Source organism: Cavia porcellus, unplaced genomic scaffold, assembly GCF_034190915.1.
Source record: "Cavia porcellus strain 051 isolate PalLab524CR breed Dunkin Hartley unplaced genomic scaffold, mCavPor4.1 scaffold_39, whole genome shotgun sequence".
Lineage (NCBI taxonomy): Eukaryota > Metazoa > Chordata > Mammalia > Rodentia > Caviidae > Cavia > Cavia porcellus.
Window position 1 is genome coordinate 5,360,519 of NW_026947522.1, and position 22,588 is coordinate 5,383,106.

Below are 22,588 nucleotides of genomic sequence, written 5' to 3' on the forward strand. Positions count from 1 at the left end.
AAAACATCACGGGGTGGTTTGAATCAGAGGGCCTGAATTAGGAAAGGCGGTGAGTGGCAATGAAGTATGGAGTAAAGCACCACGGGTTGGTCATCATGGGGAGGTCATGAAACATGCATTCGCAATGTAGGATTGGTTTCTGAAAAACATCACGGGGTGCTGCGAATTATATGGTTTTCTAACAGGCCATTGACTAGTAGGAGCGAGAAAAACATCATGGTGTGGAGTGAATCAGAGGGGCGGAATCAGGATAGGCAGTAATTTGCAATGTAGGACGGAGAAAAGCACCAGGGGTGGTCAGCATGGGGAGGGCAGGAAACATGCAGTGGCAATGTAGGATATTTTTCTGAAAAACATCAGGGCATGGTGTGCATTGTAAGGGTTTCTAACAGGCCATTCGCTAGTAGGAGTGAGAAAAACATCACGGGGTGGTGTGAATCAGATGTTCTGAATTAGGATAGGCAGTGATTGACAATGTAGCATGGAGAAAAACACCAAAATTTGGTCAGGATGAGGAGGTCAGGAACCATGCAGTGGCACTGTAGGATAGGTTTCTGAAAAACATCGTGGTGTGGTGCGCATTGTAATTGTTTCTAACAGGCCATTCACGAGTAGGAGTGAGAAAAACATCATGGGTTGGTGTGAATCGGAGGTCCTGAATTAGGATATGCAGTGAGTGGCAATTTAGGATGAAGAAAAGCACCACGGGGTGGTCAGCATGGGGAGGTCAGGAAACATGCAGTGGCAATGTAAGATAGGTTTCTGAAAAACATTGCCGGGTGGTGAGAATTGTAAAGGTTTCTAACAGACGATTCACTAGTAGGAGTGAGAAACACATCATGGGGTGGTTTGAATCGGAAGGCCTGAATTATGATAGGCAGTGAGTGGCAATGTAGGATGTAGAAAAGCACCACGGGGTGGTCAGCATGGGGTGGTCAGGAAACATGCAGTGGCAATGTAGGATAGGTTTCTGAAAAATATCGCGGGGTTGTGCGCATTGTAAGGGTTTCTAACAGGCCATTCACTAGTAGGAGTGAGAAATACATTATGGTGTGGTGTGAATCAGAGGGCCAGAATCAGGATAGACAGTGAGTGGTAATGTAGCATGGAGACGAACCAGGGGTCATCAGCGGGGAGGTCAGGAAACATGCAGTGGCGATGTAAGATAAGTTTCTGAAAAAAATCGTGTGTGGTGCCCATTGAAATGGTTTCTATCAGGCCATTCACTAGTAGGAGTGAGAAAAGCATCACGGGTTGGTGTGCATCGGAGGGCCTGAATCAGGATAGGCAGTGAGTCGAAATGAAAATTAAGAAAAGCACCACGGGTTGATCAGCATGGGGAGGTCAGGAAACATGCAGTGGCAATGTAGGATAGGTTTATGATAAACATCGCAGGGTGGTGCGCATTGTAAGGATTCTAACAGGAAATTTACTAGTAGGACTGAGAAAAACATCACGGGTGGTGTGATTCGGAGAGCCTGAATCAGGATAGGCAGTGAGTGGCAATGTAGGAGGGAGAAAAGCACCACGGGGTGATCAGGAGGGGGAGGTCAGGAAACATGCAGTGGTTATGAGGATATGTATCTGAAAAATTTCGTGGGGTGGTGCGCTTTGTAAGGGTTTCTAAGAGGCCATTAACTAGTAGGAGTGAGAAATACATCATGTTGTGGTGTGAAGCGGAGGGCCTGAATCAGGATAGGCAGTGAGTGGTAATGTAAAATGGAGAAAAGCACCACGGGTTGGTCAGCATGGGGAGATCAGGAAACATGCAATGGCAATGCAGGATACATTTCCTAAAAACATCTTGGGGTGGTGAGAATTTTAAGGGTTTCTAACAGACCATTCACTAGTAGGAGTGAGAAAAACATCACGGGGTGGTGTGAATCAGAGGGCCTGAGTTAGGATAGGCAGTGAGTGGCAATGAATGATGGAGTAAAGCACCATGGGGTGGTCAGCATAGGGAGGTCAGGAAAAAGGCAGTGGCAATGTAGGATAGGTTTCTGAAAAACAACGCGGGTGGTGCACATTGTAACGGTTTCTAACAGGCCATTCACTAGTAGGAGTGAGAAAAACAACACGGGGTGGTGTGAATCGGAGGGCCTGAATCAGGATAGTGAGTGAGTGGCAATTTAGGATGGAGAAAAGCAACAAGGGGTGGTCAGCATGGGGCAGTCAGGAAACATGCAGTGGCAATGTAGGATAGGTTTCTGAAAAACATTGCGGGGTGGTGCCCATTGTAAGGGTTTCTAACAGGCCATTCACTAGTAGGAATGAGAAATATATCATGGTGTGGTGTGAATCAAAGGGCCTGAATCAGGATAGACAGTGAGTGGTAATATAGCATGGAGAAAAGCACCATGTGTGGTCAGCTTGTGTAGGGCAGGAAACATGCAGTGGCAATGTAAGATAGGTTTCTGAAAAAAATCCTGTGGTGGTGCGCATTGAAATGGTTTCTAACAGGCCATTCACTAATAAGAGTGAGAAAAACATCACAGGTTGGTGTGTATCGGAGGGCCTGACTCAGGATACGCAGTGAGTGGCAATGTAAAATTGAGTAAAGCACCACAGGGTGATCAGCATGGGGAAGTCAGGAAACATGCAGTGGCAATTTAGGATATGATTCTGAAAAACATCGCGGGGTGTTGCGAATTGTAAGGTTTTCTAACAGGCCATTGACTAGTAGGAGCGAGGAAAACATCACGGTGTGGTGTGAATCAGAGGGGCTGAATCAGGATAGGCAGTAATTGGCAATGTAGGATGGAGAAAAGTACCAGGGGTGGTCAGCATGTGGAGGGCAGGAAACATGCAGTGGCAATGTAGGATATTTTTCTGAAAAACATCACGGGGTGGTGCACATTGTAAGGGTTTCTAACAGGCCATTCATTGGTAGGAGTGAGAAAAACATAACGGGGTGGTGTGAATCAGATGTTTTGAATAAGGATAGGCAGTGATTGACAATGTAGCATGGAGAAAAGCACCAGAAGGTGGGCAGGATGGGGAGGTCAGGAAACATGCAGTGGCACTGTAGGATAGGTTTCTGAAAAACAACGCGGGTGGTGCGCATTGTAAGTGTTTCTAACAGGCCATTCACTAATAGGTGTGAGAAAAACATCACGGGGTGGTGTGAATCGGTGGTCCTAAATGAGGATATGCAGTGAGTGGCAATGTAGGGTTAAGAAAAGCACCACGGGGTGGTCAGCATGGTGAGGTCAGGAAACATGCAGTGGCAATGTAGGATAGGTTTCTCAAAAAGAACGCGGGTGGTGGGCATTATAAGGGTTTCTAACAGGCCATTCACTACTAGGAGTGAGAAAAAAATCACGGTGTCGTGTGAATCAGAGGGCCTGAATCTGTATAGGCAGTGAGTGGCAATGTAGGATGGAGAAAAGAACCACGGGGTGGTCAGGATGGGGAGGTCAGGAAACATGCAGTGGCAATGTAGGATAGGTTTCTGAAAAACATCGCGGGGTGGTGCGCATTGTAAGGGTTTCTAACAGGCCATTCACTAGTAGGAGTGAGAAAAACATCAGGGGGTGATGTGAATCGGAGGGCTTAAATTAGGAAAGGCAGTGAGTGGCAATGCAAAATGGAGAAAAGCACCACGGGGTGGTCAGCATGGGGAGTTAAGGAAACATGCAGTGACAATATAAGATAGGTTTCTGATAAACATCGCAGGGTGGTGCGCATTGTAAGGTTTATTACAGGAAATTTACTATTAGGACTGCGAAAAACATCACGGGGTGGTGTGAATCAGAGGGCCTGAATCAGGATAGGCAGTGAGTGGCGATGTAGGATGGAGAAAAGCACCACGGGTGGTCAGGAAGGGGAGGTCAGGAAACATGCAGTGGCAATGTAGGATAGGTTTCTGAAAAACATCGTGGGGTGGTGCGCATTGTAAGGGTTTCTACCAGGCCATCAGCTAGTAGGAGTGAGAAATACATCATGGTGTGGTGTGAATGAGAGGGCCTGAATCAGGATAGGCAGTGAGTGGCAATGTAAAATTGAGAAAAGCACCACTGGGTGATCAGCATGGGGAGGTCAGGAAACATGCAGTGGCAATGTAGGATAGGTTTCTGGTAAACATCGCAGGGTGGTGCGCACTGTAAGTTTTCTAACAGGAAATTTACTAGTAGGATTGAGAAAAACATCATAGGGTGGTGTGAATCAGAGGGCCTGAATCAGGATAGGCAGTGAGTGGCAATGTAGGATGGAGAAAAGCACCACGGGGTGGTCAGGATGGGGAAATCAGGAAATATGCAGTGGCTATATAGGATAGGTTTCTGAAAAACATCGTGGGGCGGTGCGCATTGTAAGGGTTTCTAACTTGCCATTAACTAGTGGGAGTGAGAAATACATCATGGTGTGGTGTGAATCGGAGGGCCTGAATCAGGATAGGCAGTGAGTGGTATTGTAAAATGGAGAAAAGCACCACGAGTTGGTCAGCTTCGGGAGGTCAGCAAAAATGCAGTGGCAATGTAGAATAGGTTTCTGAAAAACATCGCGGGGTGGTGAGAATTGTAAGGGTTTCTAACAGGCCATTCACTATTAGGAGTGAGAAAAACATCATGGGTGGTGTGAATCAGAGGGCCTCAATTAGGATAGGCGGTGAGTTGCTATGAAGTATAGAGAAAAGCACCACGGGTTGGTTATCACCGGGAGGTCAGGAAACATCGTTAGCAATGTAGGATTGGTTTCTGAAAAACATCGCGGGGTGGTGCAAATTGTAAGGATTTCTCACAGGCCATTGACTAGCACGAGCGAGAAAATCATAACGGTGTGGTGTGAAACAGAGGGGCTGAATCAGGACAGACAGTAAGTGGCAATGTAGGATGGAGAAAAGCACCACGGGGTGATCAGCATGGGGAGGGCAGGAAACATGCAGTGGCAATATAGGATATTTTTCTGAAAAACATCAGGGGGTTGTGTGCATTGTAAGGGTTTCTAACAGGCCATTCGCTAGTAGGTGCTATAAAAACATCACGGGGTGGTGTGAATCAGATGTTCTGAATTAGGATACGCAGTGATTCACAATGTAGCATGGAGAAAAACACCAGAAGGTGGTCAGGATAAGGAGGTCAGGAACCATGCAGTGGCCCTGTAGGGTAGGTTTCTGAAAAACATCGTCAGTGGTGCGCATTGTAATTGTTTCTAACAGGCCATTCACTAGTAGGAGTGAGAAAAACATCACGGGCTGGTGTGAATTGGAGGTCCTGAATTAGGATATGCAGTGAGTGGCAATGTAGGATGAAGAAAAGCACCACGGGGTGGTCAGCATGGGGAGGTCAGGAAACATGCAGTGGCAATGTAAGATAGGTTTCTGAAAAACTTTGCGGGGTGGTGAGAATTGTAAGGGTTTCAAACAGGCCATTGACTAGTAAGAGCGAGAAAAACATCACAGTGTGGTGTGAATCAGAGGGGCTGAATCAGGATAGGAAGTAAGTGGCAATGTATGATGGAGAAAATCACCAGGGGTGGTCAGCATGGGGAGGGCCGTAAACATGCCGTGGCAATGTAGGATATTTTTCTGAAAAACATCACGTGGTGGTGCGCATTGTAAGGTTTTCTTACAGGCCATGCACTAGTAGGAGTGAAAAAACATCACGGGGTGGTGTGAATCAGATGTTCTGAATTAGGATAGGCAGTGAGTGGCAATGTAGGATGGAGAAAAGCTCCACAAGTTGGTCAGGATGGGGAGGTCAGGAACCATGCAGAGGCCCTGTAGGGTAGGTTTCTGAAAAACATCGTCGGGTGGTGCGCATTGTAAGTGTTTCTAACAGGCCATTCACTAGTAGGAGTCAGAAAAACATCCCGGGCTGGTGTGAATCGGAGGTCCTGGATTAGGATAGGCAGTGAGTGGCAATGTAGGATGAAGAAAAGCACCACGGGGTGTTCAGCATGGGGAGGTCAGGAAACATGCAGTGGCAATGTACGATAGGTTTTGAAAATCATCGCGTGGTGGTGCGCATTGTACGTGTTTCTAACAGACCATTCAATAGAAGGAGTGAGAAAAACATCACGGGGTGGTTTGAATCGGAGGGCCTGAATTAGGAAAGGCGGTGAGTGGCAATGAAGTATGGAGTAAAGCACCACGGGTTGGTCATCATGGGGAGGTCATGAAACATGCATTCGCAATGTAGGATTGGTTTCTGAAAAACATCACGGGGTGCTGCGAATTATATGGTTTTCTAACAGGCCATTGACTAGTAGGAGCGAGAAAAACATCATGGTGTGGAGTGAATCAGAGGGGCGGAATCAGGATAGGCAGTAATTTGCAATGTAGGACGGAGAAAAGCACCAGGGGTGGTCAGCATGGGGAGGGCAGGAAACATGCAGTGGCAATGTAGGATATTTTTCTGAAAAACATCAGGGCATGGTGTGCATTGTAAGGGTTTCTAACAGGCCATTCGCTAGTAGGAGTGAGAAAAACATCACGGGGTGGTGTGAATCAGATGTTCTGAATTAGGATAGGCAGTGATTGACAATGTAGCATGGAGAAAAACACCAAAATTTGGTCAGGATGAGGAGGTCAGGAACCATGCAGTGGCACTGTAGGATAGGTTTCTGAAAAACATCGTGGTGTGGTGCGCATTGTAATTGTTTCTAACAGGCCATTCACGAGTAGGAGTGAGAAAAACATCATGGGTTGGTGTGAATCAGAGGTCCTGAATTAGGATATGCAGTGAGTGGCAATTTAGGATGAAGAAAAGCACCACGGGGTGGTCAGCATGGGGAGGTCAGGAAACATGCAGTGGCAATGTAAGATAGGTTTCTGAAAAACATTGCCGGGTGGTGAGAATTGTAAAGGTTTCTAACAGACGATTCACTAGTAGGAGTGAGAAACACATCATGGGGTGGTTTGAATCGGAAGGCCTGAATTATGATAGGCAGTGAGTGGCAATGTAGGATGTAGAAAAGCACCACGGGGTGGTCAGCATGGGGTGGTCAGGAAACATGCAGTGGCAATGTAGGATAGGTTTCTGAAAAATATCGCGGGGTTGTGCGCATTGTAAGGGTTTCTAACAGGCCATTCACTAGTAGGAGTGAGAAATACATTATGGTGTGGTGTGAATCAGAGGGCCAGAATCAGGATAGACAGTGAGTGGTAATGTAGCATGGAGACGAACCAGGGGTCGTCAGCGGGGAGGTCAGGAAACATGCAGTGGCGATGTAAGATAAGTTTCTGAAAAAAATCGTGTGGTGGTGCCCATTGAAATGGTTTCTATCAGGCCATTCACTAGTAGGAGTGAGAAAAGCATCACGGGTTGGTGTGCATCGGAGGGCCTGAATCAGGATAGGCAGTGAGTCGAAATGAAAATTAAGAAAAGCACCACGGGTTGATCAGCATGGGGAGGTCAGGAAACATGCAGTGGCAATGTAGGATAGGTTTATGATAAACATCGCAGGGTGGTGCGCATTGTAAGGATTCTAACAGGAAATTTACTAGTAGGACTGAGAAAAACATCACGGGTGGTGTGATTCGGAGAGCCTGAATCAGGATAGGCAGTGAGTGGCAATGTAGGAGGGAGAAAAGCACCACGGGGTGATCAGGAGGGGGAGGTCAGGAAACATGCAGTGGTTATGAGGATATGTATCTGAAAAATTTCGTGGGGTGGTGCGCTTTGTAAGGGTTTCTAAGAGGCCATTAAGTAGTAGGAGTGAGAAATACATCATGTTGTGGTGTGAAGCGGAGGGCCTGAATCAGGATAGGCAGTGAGTGGTAATGTAAAATGGAGAAAAGCACCACGGGTTGGTCAGCATGGGGAGATCAGGAAACATGCAATGGCAATGCAGGATACATTTCCTAAAAACATCTTGGGGTGGTGAGAATTTTAAGGGTTTCTAACAGACCATTCACTAGTAGGAGTGAGAAAAACATCACGGGGTGGTGTGAATCAGAGGGCCTGAGTTAGGATAGGCAGTGAGTGGCAATGAATGATGGAGTAAAGCACCATGGGGTGGTCAGCATGGGGAGGTCAGGAAAAAGGCAGTGGCAATGTAGGATAGGTTTCTGAAAAACAACACGGGTGGTGCACATTGTAACGGTTTCTAACAGGCCATTCACTAGTAGGAGTGAGAAAAACAACACGGGGTGGTGTGAATCGGAGGGCCTGAATCAGGATAGGCAGTGAGTGGCAATTTAGGATGGAGAAAAGCAACAAGGGGTGGTCAGCATGGGGCAGTCAGGAAACATGCAGTGGCAATGTAGGATAGGTTTCTGAAAAACATTGCGGGGTGGTGCCCATTGTAAGGGTTTCTAACAGGCCATTCACTAGTAGGAATGAGAAATATATCATGGTGTGGTGTGAATCAAAGGGCCTGAATCAGGATAGACAGTGAGTGGTAATATAGCATGGAGAAAAGCACCATGTGTGGTCAGCTTGTGTAGGGCAGGAAACATGCAGTGGCAATGTAAGATAGGTTTCTGAAAAAAATCCTGTGGTGGTGCGCATTGAAATGGTTTCTAACAGGCCATTCACTAATAAGAGTGAGAAAAACATCACAGGTTGGTGTGTATCGGAGGGCCTGACTCAGGATACGCAGTGAGTGGCAATGTAAAATTGAGTAAAGCACCACAGGGTGATCAGCATGGGGAAGTCAGGAAACATGCAGTGGCAATTTAGGATATGATTCTGAAAAACATCGCGGGGTGTTGCGAATTGTAAGGTTTTCTAACAGGCCATTGACTAGTAGGAGCGAGGAAAACATCACTGTGTGGTGTGAATCAGAGGGGCTGAATCAGGATAGGCAGTAATTGGCAATGTAGGATGGAGAAAAGTACCAGGGGTGGTCAGCATGGGGAGGGCAGGAAACATGCAGTGGCAATGTAGGATATTTTTCTGAAAAACATCACGGGGTGGTGCACATTGTAAGGGTTTCTAACAGGCCATTCATTGGTAGGAGTGAGAAAAACATAACGGGGTGGTGTGAATCAGATGTTTTGAATAAGGATAGGCAGTGATTGACAATGTAGCATGGAGAAAAGCACCAGAAGGTGGGCAGGATGGGGAGGTCAGGAAACATGCAGTGGCACTGTAGGATAGGTTTCTGAAAAACAACGCGGGTGGTGCGCATTGTAAGTGTTTCTAACAGGCCATTCACTAATAGGTGTGAGAAAAACATCACGGGGTGGTGTGAATCGGTGGTCCTAAATGAGGATATGCAGTGAGTGGCATTGTAGGGTTAAGAAAAGCACCACGGGGTGGTCAGCATGGTGAGGTCAGGAAACATGCAGTGGCAATGTAGGATAGGTTTCTCAAAAAGAACGCGGGTGGTGGGCATTATAAGAGTTTCTAACAGGCCATTCACTACTAGGAGTGAGAAAAAAATCACGGTGTCGTGTGAATCAGAGGGCCTGAATCTGTATAGGCAGTGAGTGGCAATGTAGGATGGAGAAAAGAACCACGGGGTGGTCAGGATGGGGAGGTCAGGAAACATGCAGTGGCAATGTAGGATAGGTTTCTGAAAAACATCGCGGGGTGGTGCGCATTGTAAGGGTTTCTAACAGGCCATTCACTAGTAGGAGTGAGAAAAACATCAGGGGGTGATGTGAATCGGAGGGCTTAAATTAGGAAAGGCAGTGAGTGGCAATGCAAAATGGAGAAAAGCACCACGGGGTGGTCAGCATGGGGAGTTAAGGAAACATGCAGTGACAATATAAGATAGGTTTCTGATAAACATCGCAGGGTGGTGCGCATTGTAAGGTTTATTACAGGAAATTTACTATTAGGACTGCGAAAAACATCACGGGGTGGTGTGAATCAGAGGGCCTGAATCAGGATAGGCAGTGAGTGGCGATGTAGGATGGAGAAAAGCACCACGGGTGGTCAGGAAGGGGAGGTCAGGAAACATGCAGTGGCAATGTAGGATAGGTTTCTGAAAAACATCGTGGGGTGGTGCGCATTGTAAGGGTTTCTACCAGGCCATCAGCTAGTAGGAGTGAGAAATACATCATGGTGTGGTGTGAATGAGAGGGCCTGAATCAGGATAGGCAGTGAGTGGCAATGTAAAATTGAGAAAAGCACCACTGGGTGATCAGCATGGGGAGGTCAGGAAACATGCAGTGGCAATGTAGGATAGGTTTCTGGTAAACATCGCAGGGTGGTGCGCACTGTAAGTTTTCTAACAGGAAATTTACTAGTAGGATTGAGAAAAACATCATAGGGTGGTGTGAATCAGAGGGCCTGAATCAGGATAGGCAGTGAGTGGCAATGTAGGATGGAGAAAAGCACCACGGGGTGGTCAGGATGGGGAAATCAGGAAATATGCAGTGGCTATATAGGATAGGTTTCTGAAAAACATCGTGGGGCGGTGCGCATTGTAAGGGTTTCTAACTTGCCATTAACTAGTGGGAGTGAGAAATACATCATGGTGTGGTGTGAATCGGAGGGCCTGAATCAGGATAGGCAGTGAGTGGTATTGTAAAATGGAGAAAAGCACCACGAGTTGGTCAGCTTCGGGAGGTCAGCAAAAATGCAGTGGCAATGTAGTATAGGTTTCTGAAAAACATCGCGGGGTGGTGAGAATTGTAAGGGTTTCTAACAGGCCATTCACTATTAGGAGTGAGAAAAACATCATGGGTGGTGTGAATCAGAGGGCCTCAATTAGGATAGGCGGTGAGTTGCTATGAAGTATAGAGAAAAGCACCACGGGTTGGTTATCACCGGGAGGTCAGGAAACATCGTTAGCAATGTAGGATTGGTTTCTGAAAAACATCGCGGGGTGGTGCAAATTGTAAGGATTTCTCACAGGCCATTGACTAGCACGAGCGAGAAAATCATAACGGTGTGGTGTGAAACAGAGGGGCTGAATCAGGACAGACAGTAAGTGGCAATGTAGGATGGAGAAAAGCACCACGGGGTGATCAGCATGGGGAGGGCAGGAAACATGCAGTGGCAATATAGGATATTTTTCTGAAAAACATCAGGGGGTTGTGTGCATTGTAAGGGTTTCTAACAGGCCATTCGCTAGTAGGAGCTATAAAAACATCACGGGGTGGTGTGAATCAGATGTTCTGAATTAGGATACGCAGTGATTCACAATGTAGCATGGAGAAAAACACCAGAAGGTGGTCAGGATAAGGAGGTCAGGAACCATGCAGTGGCCCTGTAGGGTAGGTTTCTGAAAAACATCGTCAGTGGTGCGCATTGTAATTGTTTCTAACAGGCCATTCACTAGTAGGAGTGAGAAAAACATCACGGGCTGGTGTGAATTGGAGGTCCTGAATTAGGATATGCAGTGAGTGGCAATGTAGGATGAAGAAAAGCACCACGGGGTGGTCAGCATGGGGAGGTCAGGAAACATGCAGTGGCAATGTAAGATAGGTTTCTGAAAAACTTTGCGGGGTGGTGAGAATTGTAAGGGTTTCAAACAGGCCATTGACTAGTAAGAGCGAGAAAAACATCACAGTGTGGTGTGAATCAGAGGGGCTGAATCAGGATAGGAAGTAAGTGGCAATGTATGATGGAGAAAATCACCAGGGGTGGTCAGCATGGGGAGGGCCGTAAACATGCCGTGGCAATGTAGGATATTTTTCTGAAAAACATCACGTGGTGGTGCGCATTGTAAGGTTTTCTTACAGGCCATGCACTAGTAGGAGTGAAAAAACATCACGGGGTGGTGTGAATCAGATGTTCTGAATTAGGATAGGCAGTGAGTGGCAATGTAGGATGGAGAAAAGCTCCACAAGTTGGTCAGGATGGGGAGGTCAGGAACCATGCAGAGGCCCTGTAGGGTAGGTTTCTGAAAAACATCGTCGGGTGGTGCGCATTGTAAGTGTTTCTAACAGGCCATTCACTAGTAGGAGTCAGAAAAACATCCCGGGCTGGTGTGAATCGGAGGTCCTGGATTAGGATAGGCAGTGAGTGGCAATGTAGGATGAAGAAAAGCACCACGGGGTGTTCAGCATGGGGAGGTCAGGAAACATGCAGTGGCAATGTACGATAGGTTTTGAAAATCATCGCGTGGTGGTGCGCATTGTACGTGTTTCTAACAGACCATTCAATAGAAGGAGTGAGAAAAATATCACGGGGTGGTTTGAATCGGAGGGCCTGAATTAGGATATGCAGTGAGTGGCAATGTAGGATGTAGAAAAGCACCACGGGGTGGTCAGCATGGGGTGGTCAGGAAACATGCAGTGGCAATGTAGGATAGGTTTCTGAAAAATATCGCGGGGTTGTGCGCATTGTAAGGGTTTCTAACAGGCCATTCACTAGTAGGAGTGAGAAATACATTATGGTGTGGTGTGAATCAGAGGGCCAGAATCAGGATAGACAGTGAGTGGTAATGTAGCATGGAGACGAACCAGGGGTCGTCAGCGGGGAGGTCAGGAAACATGCAGTGGCGATGTAAGATAAGTTTCTGAAAAAAATCGTTTGGTGGTGCCCATTGAAATGGTTTCTATCAGGCCATTCACTAGTAGGAGTGAGAAAAGCATCACGGGTTATTGTGCATCGGAGGGCCTGAATCAGGATAGGCAGTGAGTCGAAATGAAAATTAAGAAAAGCACCACGGGTTGATCAGCATGGGGAGGTCAGGAAACATGCAGTGGCAATGTAGGATAGGTTTATGATAAACATCGCAGGGTGGTGCGCATTGTAAGGATTCTAACAGGAAATTTACTAGTAGGACTGAGAAAAACATCACGGGTGGTGTGATTCGGAGAGCCTGAATCAGGATAGGCAGTGAGTGGCAATGTAGGAGGGAGAAAAGCACCACGGGGTGATCAGGAGGGGGAGGTCAGGAAACATGCAGTGGTTATGAGGATATGTATCTGAAAAATTTCGTGGGGTGGTGCGCTTTGTAAGGGTTTCTAAGAGGCCATTAACTAGTAGGAGTGAGAAATACATCATGTTGTGGTGTGAAGCGGAGGGCCTGAATCAGGATAGGCAGTGAGTGGTAATGTAAAATGGAGAAAAGCACCACGGGTTGGTCAGCATGGGGAGATCAGGAAACATGCAATGGCAATGCAGGATACATTTCCTAAAAACATCTTGGGGTGGTGAGAATTTTAAGGGTTTCTAACAGACCATTCACTAGTAGGAGTGAGAAAAACATCACGGGGTGGTGTGAATCAGAGGGCCTGAGTTAGGATAGGCAGTGAGTGGCAATGAATGATGGAGTAAAGCACCATGGGGTGGTCAGCATGGGGAGGTCAGGAAAAAGGCAGTGGCAATGTAGGATAGGTTTCTGAAAAACAACGCGGGTGGTGCACATTGTAACGGTTTCTAACAGGCCATTCACTAGTAGGAGTGAGAAAAACAACACGGGGTGGTGTGAATCGGAGGGCCTGAATCAGGATAGGCAGTGAGTGGCAATTTAGGATGGAGAAAAGCAACAAGGGGTGGTCAGCATGGGGCAGTCAGGAAACATGCAGTGGCAATGTAGGATAGGTTTCTGAAAAACATTGCGGGGTGGTGCCCATTGTAAGGGTTTCTAACAGGCCATTCACTAGTAGGAATGAGAAATATATCATGGTGTGGTGTGAATCAAAGGGCCTGAATCAGGATAGACAGTGAGTGGTAATATAGCATGGAGAAAAGCACCATGTGTGGTCAGCTTGTGTAGGGCAGGAAACATGCAGTGGCAATGTAAGATAGGTTTCTGAAAAAAATCCTGTGGTGGTGTGCATTGAAATGGTTTCTAACAGGCCATTCACTAATAAGAGTGAGAAAAACATCACAGGTTGGTGTGTATCGGAGGGCCTGACTCAGGATACGCAGTGAGTGGCAATGTAAAATTGAGTAAAGCACCACAGGGTGATCAGCATGGGGAAGTCAGGAAACATGCAGTGGCAATTTAGGATATGTTTCTGAAAAACATCGCATAGTGGTGCGCATTGTAAGGTTTCTAACAGGAAATTTATTAGTAGGACTGAGAAAAACAGCACGGAGTAGTGTGAATCGGAGGGCCTGAATAAGGATAGGCAGTGAATGGCAATGTAGGATTCAGAAAAGCACCACGGGGTGGTCAGGATGGGGAAGTCAGGAAACATGCAGTGGAAATGTAGGATAGGTATCTGAAATACATAATGGGGTGGTGCACATTGTAATGGTTTCTAACAGGCCATTAACTTGTAGGAGTGAGAACTACATCATGGTGTGCTGTGAATCGGAGGGCCTGAATCAGGATAGGCAGTGAGTGGTAACGTAAAAGGGAGAAAAGCACCACGGGTTGGTCATCATGGGGAGGTCAGGAAACATGCAGTGGCAATGTGGGATAGGTTTCTGAAAAACATCGCGGGGTGGTGAGAATTGTAATGGTTTCTAACAGGCCATTCACTAGTAGGAGTGAGAAAAACATCACGGGGCGGTGTGAATCTGAGAGCCTGAATTAGGATAGGCGGTGAGTGCCAATGAAGGATGGAGAAAAGCACCACGGTTTAGTCATCATGGGGAGGTCAGGAAACATGCATTGGCAATGTAGGATAGGTTTCAGAAAAACATCGCGGGGTGTTGCGAATTGTAAGGTTTTCTAACAGGCCATTGACTAGTAGGAGCGAGGAAAACATCACTGTGTGGTGTGAATCAGAGGGGCTGAATCAGGATAGGCAGTAAGTGGCAATGTAGGATGGAGAAAAGCACCAGGGGTGGTCAGCATGGGGAGGGCAGGAAACATGCAGTGGCAATGTAGGATATTTTTCTGAAAAACATCACGGGGTGGTGCGCATTGTAAGGATTCTAACAGGAAATTTACTAGTAGGACTGAGAAAAACATCAAGGGTGGTGTGATTCGGAGAACCTGAATCAGGATAGGCAGTGAGTGGCAATGTAGGAGGGAGAAAAGCACCACGGGGTGATCAGGAGGGGGAGGTCAGGAAACATGCAGTGGTTATGAGGATATGTATCTGAAAAATTTCGTGGGGTGGTGCGCTTTGTAAGGGTTTCTAAGAGGCCATTAACTAGTAGGAGTGAGAAATACATCATGTTGTGGTGTGAAGCGGAGGGCCTGAATCAGGATAGGCAGTGAGTGGTAATGTAAAATGGAGAAAAGCACCACGGGTTGGTCAGCATGGGGAGATCAGGAAACATGCAATGGCAATGCAGGATACATTTCCTAAAAACATCTTGGGGTGGTGAGAATTTTAAGGGTTTCTAACAGACCATTCACTAGTAGGAGTGAGAAAAACATCACGGGGTGGTGTGAATCAGAGGGCCTGAGTTAGGATAGGCAGTGAGTGGCAATGAATGATGGAGTAAAGCACCATGGGGTGGTCAGCATGGGGAGGTCAGGAAAAAGGCAGTGGCAATGTAGGATAGGTTTCTGAAAAACAACGCGGGTGGTGCACATTGTAACGGTTTCTAACAGGCCATTCACTAGTAGGAGTGAGAAAAACAACACGGGGTGGTGTGAATCGGAGGGCCTGAATCAGGATAGGCAGTGAGTGGCAATTTAGGATGGAGAAAAGCAACAAGGGGTGGTCAGCATGGGGCAGTCAGGAAACATGCAGTGGCAATGTAGGATAGGTTTGTGAAAAACATTGCGGGGTGGTGCCCATTGTAAGGGTTTCTAACAGGCCATTCACTAGTAGGAATGAGAAATATATCATGGTGTGGTGTGAATCAAAGGGCCTGAATCAGGATAGACAGTGAGTGGTAACATAGCATGGAGAAAAGCACCATGTGTGGTCAGCTTGTGTAGGGCAGGAAACATGCAGTGGCAATGTAAGATAGGTTTCTGAAAAAAATCCTGTGGTGGTGCGCATTGAAATGGTTTCTAAAAGGCCATTCACTAATAAGAGTGAGAAAAACATCACAGGTTGGTGTGTATCGGAGGGCCTGACTCAGGATACGCAGTGAGTGGCAATGTAAAATTGAGTAAAGCACCACAGGGTGATCAGCATGGGGAAGTCAGGAAACATGCAGTGGCAATTTAGGATATGTTTCTGAAAAACATCGCATAGTGGTGCGCATTGTAAGGTTTCTAACAGGAAATTTATTAGTAGGACTGAGAAAAACAGCACGGAGTAGTGTGAATCGGAGGGCCTGAATAAGGATAGGCAGTGAATGGCAATGTAGGATTCAGAAAAGCACCACGGGGTGGTCAGGATGGGGAAGTCAGGAAACATGCAGTGGAAATGTAGGATAGGTATCTGAAATACATAATGGGGTGGTGCACATTGTAATGGTTTCTAACAGGCCATTAACTTGTAGGAGTGAGAACTACATCATGGTGTGCTGTGAATCGGAGGGCCTGAATCAGGATAGGCAGTGAGTGGTAACGTAAAAGGGAGAAAAGCACCACGGGTTGGTCATCATGGGGAGGTCAGGAAACATGCAGTGGCAATGTGGGATAGGTTTCTGAAAAACATCGCGGGGTGGTGAGAATTGTAATGGTTTCTAACAGGCCATTCACTAGTAGGAGTGAGAAAAACATCATGGGGCGGTGTGAATCTGAGAGCCTGAATTAGGATAGGCGGTGAGTGCCAATGAAGGATGGAGAAAAGCACCACGGTTTAGTCATCATGGGGAGGTCAGGAAACATGCATTGGCAATGTAGGATAGGTTTCAGAAAAACATCGCGGGGTGTTGCGAATTGTAAGGTTTTCTAACAGGCCATTGACTAGTAGGAGCGAGGAAAACATCACTGTGTGGTGTGAATCAGAGGGGCTGAATCAGGATAGGCAGTAAGTGGCAATGTAGGATGGAGAAAAGCACCAGGAGTGGTCAGCATGGGGAGGGCAGGAAACATGCAGTGGCAATGTAGGATATTTTTCTGAAAAACATCACGGGGTGGTGCGCATTGTAAGGGTTTCTAACAGGCCATTCATTGGTAGGAGTGAGAAAAACATAACGGGGTGGTGTGAATCAGATGTTTTGAATAAGGATAGGCAGTGATTGACAATGTAGCATGGAGAAAAGCACCAGAAGGTGGGCAGGATGGGGAGGTCAGGAAACATGCAGTGGCACTGTAGGATAGGTTTCTGGAAAACAACGCGTGTGGTGCGCATTGTAAGGCTTTCTTAAAGGCCCTTCACTTGTAGGAGTGAGAAAAACCTCAGGAGTGGTGTGAATCGGAGGGCCTGAATTAGGATATGAAGTGAGTGGCAATGTAGGATGGAGAAAAGCACCTTGGGGTGGTCATGATGTGGAGGTCAGGAAACATGCAGTGGCAGTGTAGGATAGGTTTCTGAAAAACATCGCGGGGAGGTGCGTATTGTAAGGGTTTCTAAGAGGACAAAAACTAGTAGGAGTGTGAAAAACATCACGGGCTGGTGTGAGTCAGAGAGCGTGAATTAGGATAGGCAGTGACTGGCAACGTAAAATGGAGAAAAGCACCACGGGTTGGTCAGCATGGGGAGGTCAGGAAACATGCAGTAGCAATTTAGGATAGGTTTGTGAAAAACATCGCGGGTTGGTGCGTATTGTAAGGATTTCTAACAGGCCATTCACTAGCAGGAATGAGAAAAAAATCACGGAGTGGTGTGAATCGGAGAGCCTGAATTAGGATAGGCAGTGAGTGGTAATATATAATGGAGAAAAGCACCACGGGTTGGTCAGCATGAGGAGGTCAGGAAACATGCAGTGGTAATGTAGGATAGGTTTCTGAAAAACATCGCGGTGTGGTGAGAATTGTAAGGGTTTCCAACAGGCCATTCACTAGTAGGAGTGAGAAAAACATCACGGGGTGGTGTGAATCGGAGGGCCTGAAATAGGATAGGCAGTGAGTGGCAATGTAGGATGGAGAAAACACCTTGGGGTGGTCATGATGGGGAGATCAGGAAAAATGCATTGGCAATGTAGGATAGGTTTCTAAAAAACATCGCGGGGTGGTGCGCATTGTATGGGTTTCTAACAGGACATTCACTAGTACGAGTGTGAAAAACATCACGGGCTGGTGGGATTCGGAGTGCCTGAATTAGGATAGGCAGTGAGTGGCAATGTAAATGGAGAAAAGCACCACGGGATGTTCAGAATGGGGAGGTCAGAAATCTTGCAGTGGCAATGTAGGATAGGTTTCTGAAAAACATCTTGTGGTGGTGCGCATTGTAAGGCTTTCTTAAAGGCCCATCACTTGTAGGAGTGAGAAAAACATCAGGGGTGGTGTGAATCGGAGGGCCTGAATTAGGATAGGCAGTCAGTGACAAAGTAGAATGGAGAAAAGCACCATGGGTTTGTCAGCATGGGGAGGTAAGGAAACATGCAGTGGCAATTTAGTATAGGTTTGTGAAAAACATCGCAGGTTGGTGCGCATTGTAAGGATTTCTAGCAGGCCATTCACTAGCAGGAGTGAGAACAATATCACGGCGTGGTGTGAATCAGAGGGCCTGAATTAGGATAGGCAGTGAGTGGTAATGTAGAATGGAGAAAACCCCCACGAGTTTGTCAGCATAGGGAGGTCAGGAAACATGCAGTGGCAATGTAGGATAGGTTTCTGAAAACCAACTCGGGTGGTGCGCATTGTAAGGGTTTCTAACAAGCCATTCACTAGTAGGAGTGAGAAAAACATCAAGGGTAGGTGTGAATCAGAGGGCCTGAATCAGGATAGGCAGTGAGTGGCAATGTAGGATGGAGAAAAGCACCATGTGGTGGTCAGGATGGAGAGGTCAGGAAACATGCAGTGGCAATGTAGGAGAGGTTTCTGAAAAACATCACGGGGTGGTGCGCATTGTAAGGGTTTCTAACAGGCCATTCACTTGTAGGAGTGAAAAAAACATCACGGGGTGGTGTGAATCAGAGGGCCTGAATTAGGATTGCCAGTGAGTGGCAATGTAGGATGGAGAAAAGCACCACGGGGTGGTCAGCATGGGGAGGTCAGAAAACATGCAGTGGCAATGTAGGATAGGTTTCTGAAAAACAACTCGGGTGGTGCGCATTGTAATGGTTTCTAACAAGCCATTCACTAGTAGGAGTGAGAAAAACATCAAGGGGTGGTGTGAATCAGAGGGCCTGAATCAGGATAGGCAGTGAGTGGCAATGTAGGATGGAGAAAAGCACCATGTGGTGGTCAGGATGGAGAGGTCAGGAAACATGCAGAGGCAATGTAGGAGAGGTTTCCGAAAAACATCACGGGGTGGTGCGTATTGTAACGGTTTCTAACAGGCCATTCAATAGTAGGAGTGAGAAAAACATCACAGGGTGGTTTGAATCCGAGGGCCTGAATTACGATAGGCAGTGAGAGACAATGTAGGATGGAGAAAAGCACTACGGGGTGGTCAGCATGGGAAGGCCAGGAAACATGCAGTGGCAATGTAGGATAGGTTTCTGAAAAACAACGCGGGTGGTGCACATTGTCAGAGATTCTAAAAGGCCATTCATTGGTAGGAGTGAGAAAAATATCACGGCGTGGTGTGAATCCGAGGGCCTGAATCAGGATATGCAGTAAGTGGCAATGTAGGATGGAGAAAAGCACCACGGGGTGGTCAGAATGGGGAGGTCAGGAAACTTGCAGTGGCAATGTAGGATAGGTTACTGAAAAACATCTTGGGGTGGTGCGCATTGTAAGGCTTTCTTAAAGGCCCTTCACTTGTAGGAGTGAGAAAAAATCACGGGCTGGTGTGAATTGGAGGTCCTGAATTAGGATATGCAGTGAGTGGCAATGTAGGATGAAGAAAAGCACCACGGGGTGGTCAGCATGGGGAGGTGAGGAAACATGCAGTGGCAATGTAAGATAGGTTTCTGAAAAACTTTGCGGGGTGGTGAGAATTGTAAGGGTTTCAAACAGGCCATTGACTAGTAAGAGCGAGAAAAACATCACAGTGTGGTGTGAATCAGAGGGGCTGAATCAGGATAGGAAGTAAGTGGCAATGTATGATGGAGATAATCATCAGGGGTGGTCAGCATGGGGAGGGCCGTAAACATGCAGTGGCAATGTAGGATATTTTTCTGAAAAACATCACGTGGTGGTGCGCATTGTAAGGGTTTCTTAAAGGCCATGCACTAGTAGGAGTGAAAAAACATCACGGGGTGGTGTGAATCAGATGTTCTGAATTAGGATAGGCAGTGAGTGGCAATGTAGGATGGAGAAAAGCTCCACAAGTTGGTCAGGATGGGGAGGTCAGGAACCATGCAGTGGCCCTGTAGGGTAGGTTTCTGAAAAACATCGTCGTGTGGTGCACATTGTAAGGGTTTCTAACAGGCCATTCACTAGTAGGAGTCAGAAAAACATCCTGGGCTGGTGTGAATCGGAGGTCCTGGATTAGGATAGGCAGTGAGTGGCAATGTAGGATGAAGAAAAGCACCACGGGGTGTTCAGCATGGGGAGGTCAGGAAACATGCAGTGGCAATGTACGATAGGTTTTGAAAATCATCGCGGGGTGGTGCACATTGTACGTGTTTCTATCAGACCATTCAATAGAAGGAGTGAGAAAAACATCACGGGGTGGTTTGAATCGGAGGGCCTGAATTAGGAAAGGCGGTGAGTGGCAATGAAGTATGGAGTAAAGCACCACGGGTTGGTCATCATGGGGAGGTCATGAAACATGCATTCGCAATGTAGGATTGGTTTCTGAAAAACATCACGGGGTGCTGCGAATCATATGGTTTTCTAACAGGCCATTGACTAGTAGGAGCGAGAAAAACATCATGGTGTGGAGTGAATAAGAGGGGCGGAATCAGGATAGGCAGTAATTTGCAATGTAGGACGGAGAAAAGCACCAGGGGTAGTCAGCATGGGGAGGGCAGGAAACATGCAGTGGCAATGTAGGATATTTTTCTGAAAAACATCAGGGCATGGTGTGCATTGTAAGGGTTTCTAACAGGCCATTCGCTAGTAGGAGTGAGAAAAACATCACGGGGTGGTGTGAATCAGATGTTCTGAATTAGCATAGGCTGTGATTGACAATGTAGCGTGGAGAAAAACACCAGAATTTGGTCAGGATGAGGAGGTCAGGAACCATGCAGTGGCACTGTAGGACAGGTTTCTGAAAAACATCGTGGTGTGGTTCGCATTGTAATTGTTTCTAACAGGCCATTCACGAGTAGGAGTGAGAAAAACATCACGGGTTGGTGTGAATCGGAGGTCCTGAATTAGGATATGCAGTGAGTGGCAATGTAGGATGAAGAAAAGCACCACGGGGTGGTCAGCATGGGGAGGTCAAGAAACATGCAGTGGCAATGTAAGATAGGTTTCTGAAAAACATTGCCGGGTGGTGAGAATTGTAAATGTTTCTAACAGACGATTCACTAGTAGGAGTGAGAAACACATCATGGGGTGGTTTGAATCGGAAGGCCTGAATTACGATAGGCAGTGAGTGGCAATGTAGGATGTAGAAAAGCACCACGGGGTGGTCAGCATGGGGAGGTCAGGAAACATGCAGTGGCAATGTAGGATAGGTTTCTGAAAAATTTCGCGGGGTTGTGCGCATTGTAACGGTTTCTAACAGGCCATTCACTAGTTGGAGTGAGAAATACATTATGGTGTGGTGTGAATCAGAGGGCCAGAATCAGGATAGACAGTGAGTGGTAATGTAGCATGGAGAAGCACCAGGGGTCGTCAGCGGGGAGGTCAGGAAACATGCAGTGGCGATGTAAGATAAGTTTCTGAAAAAAATCGTGTGGTGGTGCCCATTGAAATGATTTCTATCAGGCCATTCACTAGTAGGAGTGAGAAAAACATCACGGGTTGGTGTGCATCGGAGGGCCTGAATCAGGATAGGCAGTGAGTCGAAATGAAAATTAAGAAAAGCACCACGGGGTGATCAGCATGGTGAGGTCAGGAAACCTGCAGTGGCAATGTAGGATAGGTTTATGATAAACATCGCAGGGTGGTGCGCATTGTAAGGATTCTAACAGGAAATTTACTAGTAGGACTGAGAAAAACATCACGGGTGGTGTGATTCGGAGAGCCTGAATCAGGATAGGCAGTGAGTGGCAATGTAGGAGGGAGAAAAGCACCACGGGGTGATCAGGAGGGGGAGGTCAGGAAACATGCAGTGGTTATGAGGATATGTATCTGAAAAATTTCGTGGGGTGGTGCGCTTTGTAAGGGTTTCTAAGAGGCCATTAACTAGTAGGAGTGAGAAATACATCATGTTGTGGTGTGAAGCGGAGGGCCTGAATCAGGATAGGCAGTGAGTGGTAATGTAAAATGGAGAAAAGCACCACGGGTTGGTCAGCATGGGGAGATCAGGAAACATGCAATGGCAATGCAGGATACATTTCCTAAAAACATCTTGGGGTGGTGAGAATTTTAAGGGTTTCTAACAGACCATTCACTAGTAGGAGTGAGAAAAACATCACGGGGTGGTGTGAATCAGAGGGCCTGAGTTAGGATAGGCAGTGAGTGGCAATGAATGATGGAGTAAAGCACCATGGGGTGGTCAGCATGGGGAGGTCAGGAAAAAGGCAGTGGCAATGTAGGATAGGTTTCTGAAAAACAACACGGGTGGTGCACATTGTAACGGTTTCTAACAGGCCATTCACTAGTAGGAGTGAGAAAAACAACACAGGGTGGTGTGAATCGGAGGGCCTGAATCAGGATAGGCAGTGAGTGGCAATTTAGGATGGAGAAAAGCAACAAGGGGTGGTCAGCATGGGGCAGTCAGGAAACATGCAGTGGCAATATAAGATAGGTTTCTGAAAAAAATCCTGTGGTGGTGCGCATTGAAATGGTTTCTAACAGGCCATTCACTAATAAGAGTGAGAAAAACATC